We start from the raw sequence: 15,056 nt of genomic DNA on the forward strand, positions 1-15,056 counted from the left end.
GCATGTGTCACGTTTTGTGTACCGGTAACGATTTGGTCATTGTCTGATTCACAAAAAGGTTTGCCAATCGGATGTGCACTGTTGGTCACTACATCGGAATCAAATAAACTTGACGTGTTTTGTGTATATTGTTCACCTTCGTTAGAATCATTTATCTGTTCACTGTGTAAATTTTGCAAAACATGTGTTAAACTGGGCAGCGTTCATTGTAACGGAAAGTGCCGCGTCATCAATTGTTAAATTAAATGTGGACATAACTGAATTTGTTAGTTCATCATTTGAAATAAAATCATTACTGGTGGTCGGCACGCACTGAATGTCAGTAATTGGAAGATTATCATTAAGACACTGAGTATCGCTAGTATTATCCGTCAAATTATTCAGGTCGGCTTTTTCGCTCATTGCACATCGCGATGTACTGTTAGCAGTTTTTCGCGCCATTTTCACAAATCAAAGGTAAGCACAAAATTAAACAAAGACAAAGCAAAAATTGAACAAATACAGTGACAACAAAGAGCAATAAATTGCTGATGATCTGTGAAAGAAAGAGTGACAAATTAGTAAATGCGTTGCGCCAGATGCAAACTACATTTAACAATAGTGTAAATAAGAGCCGATATATGACTACTTCTCAGAAATTCACAAAAATACGATCCTGACCGGTTGTCGACAAGTGTAACCTCCCCCCAGTAAAATAATATAAATAATATTCACATTTAGTGTAACCTCCCAACAGTAAAAATTCCGAAAACTCCCAACAGATAAATTATATACGACCTCCCAACAGTAAAAAATATAACTATAACATTGACATTTAGCCTAACCTCCCAATAAATAAATTGCGTAACCTATCAATAAAAAAATGTAATTAGTCTCTCAATAACAAAGTGTGGCTCACTTATAACCTTTCAATAATTGACCGTGAATTTAAACTGGTAAATTTTGGACGTCAGCAGTGCTGCGTCATGGCCCTGAAAGATCATTCTGAGTAAACTGAAAATTCTTACCTCAATAAGGTCGCCGGATAACGCATATATATCTGCTCCTATAAGAAATTTTCTGGCACAGCCGATTGCAATACTGGGCGATAGATTTGTCATGTATAAAAAGGAACAACTGATTTTTCTTTTCAATAATCGGGATGACCAAGGACTGGAGACAGTAGTAAATTCTTTAAATTGAAATGAATGCTTGTCAAAAGTTACTTTTTATGAGAAAGATTATTATTAAGAGATTTTTAAAAACATTTACATGGGACTTAATATAACAATACTACATATGCGCGTGGCTGTTTTTACCTTATACTACTTCGCTCAGGCTCCGCCATCGCTCCCCACGACCGGGCCAGCCAAGTCGACACACACGACTGCTCGCTAGCAAGTACTTACTCATACGTTCCTACTGCTGACAACACTGCTCTCTGGCCTGGGATTCTCTTATACCTTACATATCGCGGGTAGCGCATGAGCAATCCATCGAAATTACATCTGCTCGAGTGCGCTAGCAACAAATTCTTTAATCATGGACCTCTTACACTCTGACATTTAGACGGATGACATCAACTGAAATCCTAGGAAAGACTACAGGCAGAATTTCACCACGAACCGTCGCACAGTGGAGTAGTTGTAATGAACTTCTGGCCAAAATTAATTTTGATAGTTTTAAAAATTTAAAGCACTTTCCTTCACTTTCAACTGAATTGTAAGTGTAAATACGGTTGAACTGATTCATTGTGAACCTTACTGAGGCTCCCGGAATGACTCCGTAGGCATTTATTAGTCAGTCTGCCTGTTTCTCAGTGTGTACCACGCTACTTTCCACAATTTTGGGTCTTTTGGTTCCAAAACTTTCGTGTAGACTCATGACATACCCTTAGTTTGCTGTATAGATTTTGATGGTGGCTTGATGACTGGAATGCTTCTAGTAGGGTAGATAATTGCCTCATCACGTGTACGATCGTTCCATACATCTACATCTACATCCATACTCCGCAAGCCACCTGACGGTGTGTGGCGGAGGGTACCTTGAGTACCTCTATCGATTCTCCCTTCTATTCCAGTCTCGTATTGTTCGTGGAAAGAAGGATTGTCGGTATGCCTCTGTGTGGGCTCTAATCTCTCTGATTTTATCCTCTTGGTCTCTTCGGGAGATATACGTAGGAGGGAGCAATATACTGCTTGACTCTTCGGTGTAGGTATGTTCTCGAAACTTTAACAAAAGCCCGTACCGAGCTACTGAGCGTCTCTCCTGCATAGTCTTCCACTGGAGTTTATCTATCATCTCCGTAACGCTTTCGCGATTACTAAATGATCCTGTAACGAAGCGCGCTGCTCTCCGTTGGATCTTCTCTATATCTTCTATCAACCCTATGTGGTACGGATCCCACACTGCTGAGCAGTATTCAAGCAGTGGGCGAACAAGCGTACTGTAACCTACTTCCTTTGTTTTCGGATTGCATTTCCTTAGGATTCTTCCAATGAATCTCAGTCTGGGATCTGCTTTACCGACGATCAACATTATATGATAGTAGTATATATATATATATAAGTAGTTGGTTTGCCGTAATTTCAAGCAGTAATTTTCTTTAAATATTCAAACAGACTAATACTAGTTATACATCAGTCCTCATTCTTCTTCAAGAACCTCTTCATTCTTTATTGAAATCCACGTTTCTTATATTATGATTTAGATATGTGAGAGAACGATTTAGTGAAATTCTCCTAGTATTTGTGTATCTCGTTATTTCAGTGACTATTTTACATGCTCTTCAACTTCTCATCGACTGATCTAGGAGAAGATTCCTTAATCAGTTGGTATAAGGCTATTCTACAAAATGCTTTTTCGATTTTCAGTGGCCGAAAATCGAAGCAAAAGGACCTGTAGCACGACAGTAATATTATAAGTTTCATCTCTCGAATGTGATGGCTGAAAAACAAAACATTTGAATAATGTCAAGGCCAATTTCAGAACTGTAAGAACTAAGTTTTATGTTTCGCTTTTTAGAAAAGAGTACGCAAGTACACCATATCTAAAATAAAAGCTTCATGACACACAATTATTGACGAAAATAGAACTTAAAAGGGTCATTTCGTAGCAACCAAAAATGAAAATATATAACTTAAACATGACAGTATTAAGGAACTATCAAATTACCGCAGTTCACAATCACTAAGTAACGCATAAGTAGTAGTAACAGAACAGTCGGTCAGTAACACCAATAGCGCAGAAGACATCAATGTCATGGGGGCTCAGAGCGAAAGGTTTCGCCTTGTGTCCGCTAGGTAGCAGCACTTAAAGTTGTAAATATCGACCACTTCCGTCTTTGTACAAAAATTCCATAATTAGCTCTTTTCTTCTTAGTAAAATTGTACCATCTTTGATGATGTATCTTCCCTGGTTATGTTAAGTACTTTCTGTTCTCTTTCTTTATCAAAAACACACTGATTGTTGATTGAAAAGATCACTAAACGCGAATAAATAAAGTTTTATAGATTCACACGAGGCATACAGATTACTTTTTGAGTCATTTATAATCTAACGACACTTTAATTTTTCAATAAGGCAGATGATAACAGTATGTTATCAAAAACTGTTGGGTTCAAATTCAAATGGCTCTGAGCACTCAGGGACTTAACTTCTGAGGTCACCAGTCCCCTAGAACTTGGAACTACTTAAACCTAACTAACCTAAGTTCATCACACACATCCATGTCCGAGGCAGGATTCGAACCTGCGACCGTAGCGGTCGCGCGGTTTCAGACTGTAGCACCTACAACCGCTCGGCCACTCCGGCCGGCCAAATTGTGGGAAGCTTTGATCTTTGCAACTGGCTGTCAGTACTGACCGATCACGAATATACTTTAGGGTAGTTTGGACAAGACCCGATACACATTTGAAACTGCTCAGGAATTTGACAGACGAACAGAAACATAGTTTGGTAAAAAGTTTCAATGGCGTCAGTGTGTTTTAAGTTTAAGCAATTAAATTATCCCATATTTTAAATACAAGCTGTTACAATCCTTTAACGTTTAAATCTACTCCAATTTAAGACAGTCATTTAATGAAGCCACAAAAATTTAAAATCAAACTAATACCTTAATGAAAAAAAACGTCATCTGGCAGAGAAAGCACACTTCAGCTAGTTAAGAGACGTCTCTCAGGTCCCTGAAAATTGAGGTATGAGCCCACCAGTTTGTCAGTTACTATAAAATATACTTACTACAATCGTTGGAAAAGCATTATTTTTTGCAATTTTGGCCAGTATTTGGTTATAAATACTACTGACTGTGTGTCGGGAAGTGATTACTGGAACCATTGGGAAAGGATTAATGATAACTGATATCATATTCCAAGTTGCTATGCATCGTTTACCCCTGAAACCAAACGCACAAAAAACAGACTTGCACGATGTGAAAGCCAGAGTCCACTCAGACATTGACTGGAATAATGAGGTGTTCAGCAATTAGTCTGACTTCTGTTTGTAGTGGTTAGATTGACCCCGACCTGTCTGTAGACAGCCTAATGATTCTCGCTCTGCGTATCTCCCCAAATTCTGGAATCATGATGTGGGGAAGTATTGGAAGTGACAACATGACTGATATGGTAATTGTTTAAGGGAGGCTGAATGCTCGCCAGGGTATGGCAAGAATGATAAAAGCTTTTTATACCCTTTATAGCCAGCGCACCAAACGGCATATTTCAACAGTACGTAGAGTGTCTCAGCTCCGTTAGGACTGTAGCTTTGGGAAATAAAAGTTCTGGATTATGTCCAGAAGATTTATTTAAAATAGCCTCCCCCCGGAATCAACACACAGCTTAAATCGTTTTAAAAGTGTTTTGAACCAGTCGGTGTAGTCCTGTTTTGGAATTCTACGTATTACTGCAGTACAATTATGTTGTATGTTCTTAATTGCATTGTACGGGTGTTCTTTCATTGCCAATTATAATTTGGGTACAACAATATATCGGCTGCTGCCAAATCCGGCGAATATGGTGGGTGATCTAGAACTATGATCAGTTTACTTGCCGAAAGCTATTGCAGGATATTCGCTTTGTGGGCTGGGGTGTTGTCGTATAGGAGCATCCAGGAACCTTGCCAAAACAAAACACCGAACGATATCGCCTCACTATTCCACCGCCAATTTCCGACGAGAATCGGACACTTACCGTTACATTCGCAGCCAGGTCGACCGCCGCAGCCATGCTAGTGCTTTGGACTTCTACACGGGGTTGTTGAAATTTTAAGGATCCTAATGGCGCAGCTCACTACGAGATAGTACTGCAGTCTGGAATTTTATAAAAGCAGTCCTAATGGAATTGGGACACAATGTGCAAAATGCAAGTGGACTAGGACAGGCAAAGAGAGGATTCCTCGTCAAAAGAATTCTGCTAATGTCAGACTTCGGCCTTCATTGGAGAAAGAAATTTGTTTGAATGTACGTTTGGATCACATTATTTTGTGGGTGTGAGTCATGGTCTGTGGGAAAACCGGAAAAAATAGAGCTGAATAAATTCGATGGACTGGCAAGGAATTAAGAACTCTCCAGAAACGGCAAGCAGAATAGCGTGTCGAGAATAATTACAAGACGAAGAGTATGGTGCTGAGACATGTGTTAAGATAGCAAGGAATAATATCCGTGGCATTTGAAGGAGCTGTAGAGAGTAAGACAGAGACGAAATTCATCCAACAGATAACTCGCGACAATGTGTGTCGGTGCTGTACTGAGATGAAGAGGTTGGCAGAGGAATTCGTGGCGGACCGCATCAAACCAATAATCTGACAGAGCCCCCCCCCCCCTTTTCCACCCTCTGACCCTCCCCCACCCCCACCACGACCACTATGGAACAAATCGCAAGACTCACAGAGAACTTCATATCATAAATTCGTTGAGGAAAGTACGGATCCTTGAGTGGCCTATTTGGTTCCCTAATTTCACACACACAGAGGACGTCTGGGTTGCGATGGGAAGACATATACTTCCACACCAGCTTCAGAACCAGCGAACCTCATGAACTGACACAGAATTTGTTTCAGGCCAGAAAATAAATACCTCAAGGTTACATTCGTCATCAGAATGACGTGTGACGTCCACAACTACATTCGTAATTGCATGGACGTCACACGTCATTCTGATGATGGTGAGGCGCATAGCTGCAGATGAAATGAAAGCTGAACCGTTTAGTGCCCTTTATGTGATGAACGTGTCCACAAAGTGGAGAACTATAGGGCTTCCCTCAAGAAGTCACGAAGCCACGCCGCTACTAGGATAGCGGAGTACCTGTGGCGGTGTTTTTTGCTAGAGAAATCATTTCACAGCTCCGATAAAATACGGTCTGATTTAAGACAAGGAAGAATATTATCCACATTAACAACAGAGAAAAGCATTCGTCATGGCAGATCGCAGAAAGAAAATGTTAATTGCAGAAGTGACTATGAGAAGGTCACAGAACTATTCTCTGTTATGAATGGTAACAGTGCCCCTTGGTACTAGGGAAAAAAACTGGCTGAAGCTAGACGTTAGTAGCAATAAAATTACAAATTCAGATTGGAATGTATATCGCAAAGATATGTTGGACGCCGGTGGTGGTGGCGTGTTTATAGCCGTAATAAATACCACAGTATCAAGTATAAACAGTAGGGTTAGTACATATTCAGAACGCAAAATAATTTGTGTGAAAGTGTGCCAAACATTGTCATCAAATGGCCTTACAGCCCCCAGCCTCAGGAGAAGGAGTGGCGTTCTGGCGCTGCAGTCCGGAACCGCGGGACTGCTACGGTCGCAGGTTCGAATCCTGTCCCGGGCAAGGGTGTGTGCGATGTCCTTAGGTTAGTTAGGTTTAAGTAGTTCTAAGTTCTAGGGGACTTATGACCTAAGATGTTAAGTCCCATAGTGCTCAGAGCCATTTTTTAGAAGGAGTGGCGGAACATTTGAGAGTAAGCTTGGAGAAGATTTCACGCAAATTCTCTGGTCATTTCAGCCTACCAGCTGTCGAGTGATGGAGGTGGGTAGAAGCGGCAGCGAATCGTGTGAAACTGCTCTAAATGCCATATCATCAAATTATCTTGAGCAGCTAATAAGAGAACGGACTCGTGAAGGCAACACATTAGATGCCGTGGTCACCAACAGGCCCGAACTTTTGGACTCAGCGTTGAAGAGGGACCTAGTGATCTCCAGGCCGTTACAGCATCACTGCATACCGCCGTAAACATGAATGCAAGGAAAGATAGGAAGCTCTAAATGGCCGTCAAATAAAAATGAGACAAATGGGAAAGAGTAAGTAAACTGTTTATTATTGAAGTAATCGCCATATATGTTAATACATTTATCCCGCTGTGAAACAAGCCGGTCAGTGACTTCATAGAGAACTGTTTGCGGCTGCCTGCAGAGCTGTGATTGTACCCAAGCGTGTATCACTTCGTGAGAAGCAAATTGACGCAGGCCAATACCTTTCTTCAGGGATCCAAAAATAGGGAAATCGCATGGGGAAATAGAGACTGTAAAGAGAATGTGAGAGGGCTACCCAGAGAAACGTCCGTAAAGTAATCGGAACAACAGGCACCCCAGTTCCGGGAAACTCATGATGGCCTTTTGATTTGACTGCAAGGGGTCGCTTCTCATTGACTTTCTATAACAAGGTGTCACAATCGACGCTAGAGGTTTGTGAACACAGGAATGTTGTCGGATGAATTTAGAATAATGCCTGCTCATATGTTGCCAACTTTTTTCAGAGTACATTGCAGGAATTTCGCCGCGAAGCCCTTACACATCCTCTATTACGTCCCGATCTCTCTCTATGCGCTTTCTATAATTCTGGAAACCTGAAAAAAGACATTGGTAGTAATCGATCTGCTTCGGACGAAGAGGTGCATGGTCCCATAGGCAACCGTAAACTTTCACCCGGAAGGCGCTGACAGTGGTGTCTCACAGTTGGATAAATGTATTAACAGAGACGGTCATTACTTTTGAAATAATAAACAGTTTGCTTCCTTCTCTCATCTGTCTCGTTTTCATTTGACTGCTCCTATATAGCTACTTAGTAAGAGGGATAGAAAACAGATTTCAAATTACCTGAGCAACCAAACACGAAAACCGAAAATGCTGAGCATCAATACACAAATTTCAAAAGTATTGTCTAGTGCACCTTAGACAGGTATGAGCCGAGCAAATTTGTGAGGGATGACAACGACCTGCCGTGGTTCGGCAGCCCTGTTACAAGGCTGCTACAAATGCAAAGAGAGCTTCACATCAAAATTAAACGTAGCCAAAAATTTTACAGACAATCAAACCAGAGGAAACCAAAATTAGCGTAGGAAGAGCCTTACATGAAGCGTCAAACGAATTTGAAAGTGAAACTTTACCTACATACTTGATAGAAAATCCTAAGAAACTTTGTTCTTATGTTAAATCAGTAATCGAACCGATGCCATCTACCTGGGCACTCTGTGACCACAGTGACACAGAGGACACCGAAATATTAAATGTCTTTTTCCAAAACTGTTTTACTGAGGACAATATTCTGTGGTTCCTCCTTAAATCGCCGTACGGACATCAAAATCACAGATATCACAATAAGCGACTACGTATAGACAGCTGAAATCGCTTAACAGAGCAAAGGCCACTGTATCAAAGGACACTGTACCTCTACCTTATGGGATACCAACATTGCTCTCTATAACGTATGTGAAAGGACATCCTCCTCTTCCAGCAAGCATACCATAGGTCGCTGGAAGTGTGAAGCGTTCCTTGTGACCAGGAAAAAGGGCAGGTCATTGTCATTTTTGAGAAGGGGTGTCCAAGAGACGCACAAAACTACAGGTCGAAATCGCTCACGTCAGTGTGTTGTAAAATCTTAGAACATGTTAAATGTCATCTACCGTAGCATTTCCTAGATCTAAAATGTTCTCTGAAGTTATCAACATATCTCCCGAAAACAATGATCGTTTGAAACCTAGCTCGCTCTTTTCGTCCACAAGACTCAGGAAGCAATAGGTAAAGACGCCGAAATTGATGTGCGTTCCGTGACTACCGGAATGCGTTCAGTGCAGTTCTACACTGCCACTTAGCGAACAAAATATGAAAATTTTGGAAATTTGTTGTAAAGACTATGGGACCTAACTGCTGAAGTCATCGGTCCCTAGGCTTACGCACAGCTTAATCCAACTTAAAATAACTTACGCTAAGGACAATACACACACCCATGCCCGAGGGAGGACTCGAACTTCCGGGGGGGGGGGGGGGGGGGGAGCCGCGCGAACCGTTACAAGACGCCTCAGACCACAAAATAAGAGCGTAAGAGCGTATTGTATATCAGACGACATGTGTGATTCGATTGAAGAGTTTCTAGCAAACAGTTTCGACTGAAGAGTTTCTAGAAAACAGGACACACTCAACAGAATGAATTCTTCCGACGTAGAAGTATTTACCGGTGTACCTCGGGGGATTGTTACAGGACCATTGAATTTCACAATTTCGACATAGTGGACAACGTCGTGAGTTCAGTGAGGCCTTTGGGGGCGATGCTGTCGTACAACAAGAAGTCGAAACGGTAGAAAATTGGACCGAAAAGTAGGAACGTCTGCAGAGGATCGATGCTTGGTGCAGGCACTGGGAACCTTCAGTATAAACAAATGTAATGTATTGCGTACTGATGTGCAGAAAGACCAGTTAGTGTATGACTACAGCAGTTCAGAACAACTGGGAGTAGTCATATCCTTAAAATGTGTAGGAGGATGGGCACGCAACAGTTAAAAGTGGAACATCACATGAACAAAATGGAAGGTAAGACAGATGCCAGCTGAAATTCTTTGGAAAACTGGTAGGGAATGTGAGTTCCCCACAAAGTTAATATTAAAAACCAGCCCGTTCACATATATATAAAACTACAGATGTGAGACGCAACTCGGATCGCCTGGCAGAGCGGATACTAACAAGGGAACCTCCCAATCGCACCCCCCTCAGATTTAGTTATAAGTTGGCACAGTGGATAGGCCTTGAAAAACTGAACACAGATCAATCGAGAAAACAGGAAGAAGTTGTGTGGAACTATGAAAAAAAAGCAAAATATACAAACTAAGTAGTACATGCGCAATGTAGGCAACATCAAGGACAGTGTGAGCTCAGGAGCGCCGTGGTCCCCTGGTTAGCGTGAGCAGCTGCGGAGCGAGGGGTCATTCGTTCAAGTCTTCCCTCGAGTGAAAAGTTAAATTTTTTATTTTCAGACAATTATCAAAGTTCAGACACTCACACATAATCAACTTCGCTCTCCAAAATTCAAGGAAATGTTCAGATTTGCTTGGATATATGCAGGATTTGACAGTTTACACACGGAAAAATTTGGAAACGTTAAAAACATATGTTTTGACAGAGCACAGGGAAAACTGTGCGACTGTGAAACTGTTGCATTCATTTGTTGCAGTTTATGTGACAAACTCTTATGTTTTCATCACTTTATTGGGAGTGATTATCACATTCACAAGAAAAACCTAAACCGGGCAAGGTAGAAGAATCTTTTTACCCATTCGCCAAGTGTACAAGTTAGGTGGGTCGACAACATATTCCTGTCATGTGACGCACATGCCGTCACCAGTGTTGTATAGAATATATCAGACGTGTTTTCCTGTGGAGGAATCGGTTGAACTATGGCCTTGCGATCAAATGTTTTCGGTTCCCATTGGACAGGCACGTCCTTTCCTCTACTAATCGCACGGTTTTGCGGTGCAGTCGCAAAACACAGACCGAGCAGGGTGACGCAGTGGTTAGACACTGGACTCGCATTCGGGAGGACGACGGTTCAATCCCGCGTCCGGCCATCCTGATTTAGGTTTTCCGTGATTTCCCTAAATAACTCCAGGCAAATGCCTGGATGGTTCCTCTGAAAGGGCATGGCCGACTTCCCTCCCAATCCTTCCCTAATCCGATGAGACCGATGACCACTCTGTCTGGTCTCCTTCCCCAAATCAAACAACCAACCAGCCAACCAGCAGAACACAGACACTAAACTTATTACAGTGAACAGACACGTCAATGAACGAACGGACAGATCATAAATTTGAGTAAATAAGGAAAGTAAACTTATCACTCGATTGAAGACTTGAACCAAGGACCTCTCGTTCCGCAGTTGCTCACGCTAACCGCGGGACCACGGCGCTCCTGAGCTCACACTGTCCTTGTTGTGCCTATCTTGCGCATGGACTTCTTAGTTTGTTTATTTTGCTTAATTTTTTCATAGCTCCACACAACTTCTTCCTGTTTTCTCTATTGATTTGTGTTCAGTTTTTCAAGGCCTATCCACAGTGCCAACTTATAACTCAATCTGACGGGGGTGCGATGGGGAGGTTCCCGTGTAAGATGCTAGCAAGGTGCGAACGATTTACTGGTAGTCACTCTGTCTGCGTTGTTCTATTCAGCTACTCAGAAAATGACTCGCAAGCGACGTAACCGACTCGCCTTGTCAACAAGCTACGTTTGAGTTGCTCTGTGTGCGAAGGCCCCTGAGTCACGGAACCCAGGTGTCAACAGTGGTTAAGGGGCCTCCAGATAACAGCTCGGCAGCGTTGTCTGCCTGTCGCGTCACGTGACGTCATGCCGCGTCACTCGTGCCTGCGGTCAACACGGGTGTCACTATCACGTGTCGACCTATTGTCGCGCCACGGCTAGGCGCCATCACTTCCTGTTTTCCTGTTCCGTCCGTCTCACCCAGGACGAGGAAGAAAGCAACCAGCGCGGTGCAGCCGGCGTCTGATTTACGTTCAGGCTATCTTTGGCTGCAGCCTAATGGTTGCACCACAAAAAAATGTAAAATATTTAATATTTCGCTCGAGCTCTTACTCTCTTTTTTTTTTGGTCATCAGTCTTGGTTTGATGCTGCCCGCCACGATCTCCTCTCCTGCACTAACCTCGTCGCTCAGAGTAGTACTCTACGTCCTCCAATCTGTCTTCACCTACAGTTTTTTACCTTCTAAAGCTCCCACTAGTACTTTGCAGATTAGTCAGATCAACTGGCTCTAAGCACTATGAGACTTAACATCTGAGGTCATCAGTCCCCTAGACTTAGAACTACTTAAACCTAACTAACCTAAAGACATCACACACATCCATGCCCGAGGCAGGATTCGAACCTGCAACCATAGTGGTAGCGTGGTTCCGGACCGAAGCGCCTAGAACAGCTCGGCCACAGCGGCCGGCTGCAGATTATTGCCTGATGTCTTAACACATGTCCTACCATCTTGTCCCTTCTTCTTGTCATTGTTTTCCATATGATCCTTCCTTCGCTGATTCTGGAGAAAACTTCTTCATTTCTTACCTCCTCAGTAGACTTAATCTGCAACATTCTTCTGTAGCATCAGATGTTAAACGCGAATATTTTATTTTGTTCCGTTTTTTTCCATAGTTCAGTATTCAGTATCATACGGTACTGTGCAGCAAACGTACATTTTCATAAATTTCTTCCACAGATTAAGGCCTTTGTTTGATACCAGATACTTGTCTTGGCCAGGAATGCCCGTTTTGCTTGTACTATCTGCTTTGTATGTTCTCCTTGCTTTGGCTGGCCGGCCAGAGTGGCCGAGCGGTTCAAGGCGCTTCAGTCTGGAACCACGCTACCACTACGGTTGCAGGTTCGAATCCTGCCTCGGGCATGGATGTGTGTGATGTCCTTAGGTTAGTTAGGTTTAAGTAGTTCTAAGTTCTAGGGGACTGATGACCTCCGCTGTTCCATAGTGCTCAGAGTAATTTTTTTGCTTTGGCTGACTGGTTGATTTTGCTTCAAAGCTAGCAGAATGCCTTAGTCTACGGATCACTTATTTTTTCTCGCTATTCTTATCTGCGCTACATCTCGTTACCTTTGCCTTTTTCCAGTTTACTCTCAGTCCACAATCTGACCGAGCGAGATGGCGCAGTGGTTAGCACACTGAACTCGCACTCGGGAGGACGACGGTTCAATCCCGCGTCCGGCCATTCTGATTTAGGTTTTTCCGTGATTTCGCTAAATCGCTTCAGGCAAATACCAGGATTGTTCCTTTGACAGGGCACGGCCGATTTCAATCCCCCTCCTTAACCTAATCCGATGAGACTGTTGACCTCGCTGTTTGGTCTCTTTCCCCAGGCTTTCGAGGCCTGTTCATGTAGTATTTAGTTATAGTTTTAATTTATTTCATATTGCATGCTAATATTACCCTTGAATAACCGATATGACGTCCTACAGATGTTCGTCATAATTATATGAAATTCTGTATCGCACAAATCTAACCACCCCATTAGAAATAATGCGAGGGGGGGTATCTATCAATGAGATAGAATATTGTAAATTATTAGGTTTTAACACACAAAAACATGAACAAAAGTCACAAGTTATTGGAATGAAACCTTTGCACTTCGCTACTTAAAAGATAGAGGGTCACTTCATTGTACAGAAGTGTATAATTCGGTTAATACGTCATATCGGTCGTGCGGTAGCGTTCTCGCTTCCCGCGCCCGGGTTAGATTCCCGGCGGGGTCAGGGATTTTCTCTGCCTCGTGATGATTGGGTGTTGTGTGATGTTCTTAGGTTAGTTAGATTTAAGTAGTTCTAAGTTCTATGGGACTGATGACCATAGATGTTAAGTCCCATAGTGCTCAGAGCCATTTGAACCATTTTGAATACGTCATATCCGCTCTAGAACCTCTTGTACACGGCTCTTCGGGCAGTTAGGCAAACAGACAACAACTCACAGTACACGAACTCCCCTGTGAAGGTTGATGTTATTAATGACAGTTCGAAGTTGACAGTAACAGTAACATACATATTATAAACCATATTATAAACATGTGTGTATATATTTTAAAATTTCTGACTATGCAGCCATCATATTCACGTACAAAAAGCTCTTAAGCTGTTGAGAAGGCAGTAGTGAGAAGATTACGTAATGTAGTGTGAGGTGCCGATAACAGATGGTTTGTTCGGTACGAGTACCGTGAGAAAGACCGCTTAAATTGTGCTCCTACTCCGCAGTTGGCTGCTGCGTTCGGAAGTTGCGCGCCAAAACGATAAGCTTCTATTATTAATATTAGAAAAACTAGAGAAGGTATTTAGTTGCATTTAAAATTAAAGCATCTCTTAGTAGCGTGCTAACATCCCACTATTCCACAAGTAAAATCACCAGCAGAATAATAAACCACAGTTAAACGAAAAGAGAGACAAAGCACTTCGGAGATGTCTGGATTGCGCGTAAATTGGTTCGGCTGTAAGATCATAGCTGGCTCGACAGTGTCGTAGGACAGACATTTCGCCTGCCGTGGTCGATGTCAACTAAGACTTTATTAGCGATTTCTGGTTACGTGGACATGTAATTAGATCAGCGTGATAGTAATCGTGGAGATACGCAGTTCATTAATTTGTTAAAGAATGGAAATTATTTGTGACTCTAAAGTGGAATATAACTGTGCAGTTTCTAGCGTTTTGCTAGTAAAAAGCGAGTGGCATCCCGTATAAATGAACTAAATGGAAATTTATTTTATCAGTTCCTCGCTAAGGTTTCATTACAGCCTCAAGATAACGGATTCCCGACCTATGTGCTGTTTTCTGCGCAGGGAACAACAACTGTAAAAGACTGCAGGTTGGTGAACATTTATTAGAACTTGTGGATTCCACTCAAGGCGCTGGGAGCAAATTGGCACTTCGCGTGTACTGCAATCTTAGTACAAATGAGATCAGTGACACGTCATGTGTGGTAACACAGAGGAGGTATGAAGGAGAGAAATTTTCGAGGGAAGGGGTTTATTGCGCACGTATGTATCACTCTCTCCCGTTGACTCGCTTTTTCAACTTGTCGTAGTATGTAAGTTGCACATCTGATTCTAAACCAATAGACTCATTTCAACCAGACTTGGTCCACGTATATCTTGCTGCGTGGAAAGATTCCCTGTGGGGTAAGAATTACCTACCTATCGAAAGGGCTGACGTGAAGGTGAAAAAGAAATGTAGCCCACGACGTTCTGATACCCAGATTCCTTTCATCCAGAATTTGAGAAGGACTGCATTTAGTGACTTGCGACAAAGTTTGCAAATAATTTCAAATCT

Source organism: Schistocerca cancellata, chromosome 7 (genome assembly GCF_023864275.1).
Source record: "Schistocerca cancellata isolate TAMUIC-IGC-003103 chromosome 7, iqSchCanc2.1, whole genome shotgun sequence".
NCBI classification, from domain to species: domain Eukaryota; kingdom Metazoa; phylum Arthropoda; class Insecta; order Orthoptera; family Acrididae; genus Schistocerca; species Schistocerca cancellata.